Here is a 686-nt window from a genome sequence, read left to right as displayed (position 1 = left end):
GTACGATGCTTCTTCATGGGTTTCGGGGCAGTTGCTCCTCGAATGTTCGACTTCTCCACAGACTTCAAAAGTCATTTGTGAGTCTATGGCCTGAACGGTGGTCTTCATTGCTTCCTTCTCATGGCCCCTTTGATTCAGTCTTGATAGTAACAAATCTATTTTTATGGCATGCATATCCGCCTCCTTGACAGTATGCATGCCTTATTGTTGTTTGTGCTCCTCCCCAGCTTTGATTGGCCACCATCTTCTCGATGAGAGCCTTAGCTCCATCGATAGTGAGGGAATGGAAGACTCCTCCAGTAGTGGCATCCACGTGTCCCTTTGACATGGGCATAAGCCCCTCATAGAAGTTATAGAGCATGAGCCAGTTTTCCATCCATGGTATGGGCAGGCTTTGATGTAATCCTGTAGCCTCTCCCATGCCTCGAGGATGGACTCCATTGAAGTTTGCTGGAAGTTTGAAATTTCTCCCTTAGGGCGTTAGTTTTGCCTATGGGGAAAAAATTCATGAGGAATGCCATGGAACATTTGTCCCATGTACTGACAGCTTCCTTCTCTTTATAGAACCACTATTTTGTCTTCCTGTCAAAGGAGAAGGGGAATAGATAGAGCCTTATGCTAGCTGGTGTGACGTCTTTGATGACGATGGTGTCGCACAAGCTACTAGAAGTGTTGCAAGTGTGCAA

At 46.2% G+C, this 686-nt stretch overlaps 1 non-coding gene across 1 annotated transcript; it reads left to right on the top strand.

Annotated features, from left to right (window-relative positions):
- Positions 1-373: 373 nt before the first annotated feature.
- LOC136478696 (small nucleolar RNA R71) lies at positions 374-480 on the top strand. The gene has a single exon (XR_010764413.1). It is a non-coding gene; the product is annotated as a small nucleolar RNA R71 (small nucleolar RNA).
- The last annotated feature ends 206 nt before the right edge of the window (positions 481-686 follow it).

The sequence above is a fragment of the Miscanthus floridulus genome, chromosome 8, assembly GCF_019320115.1.
Source record: "Miscanthus floridulus cultivar M001 chromosome 8, ASM1932011v1, whole genome shotgun sequence".
In the NCBI taxonomy this organism is placed as follows: Eukaryota; Viridiplantae; Streptophyta; class Magnoliopsida; order Poales; family Poaceae; genus Miscanthus; species Miscanthus floridulus.
This window is presented reverse-complemented; position numbering and strand designations above follow the sequence as displayed.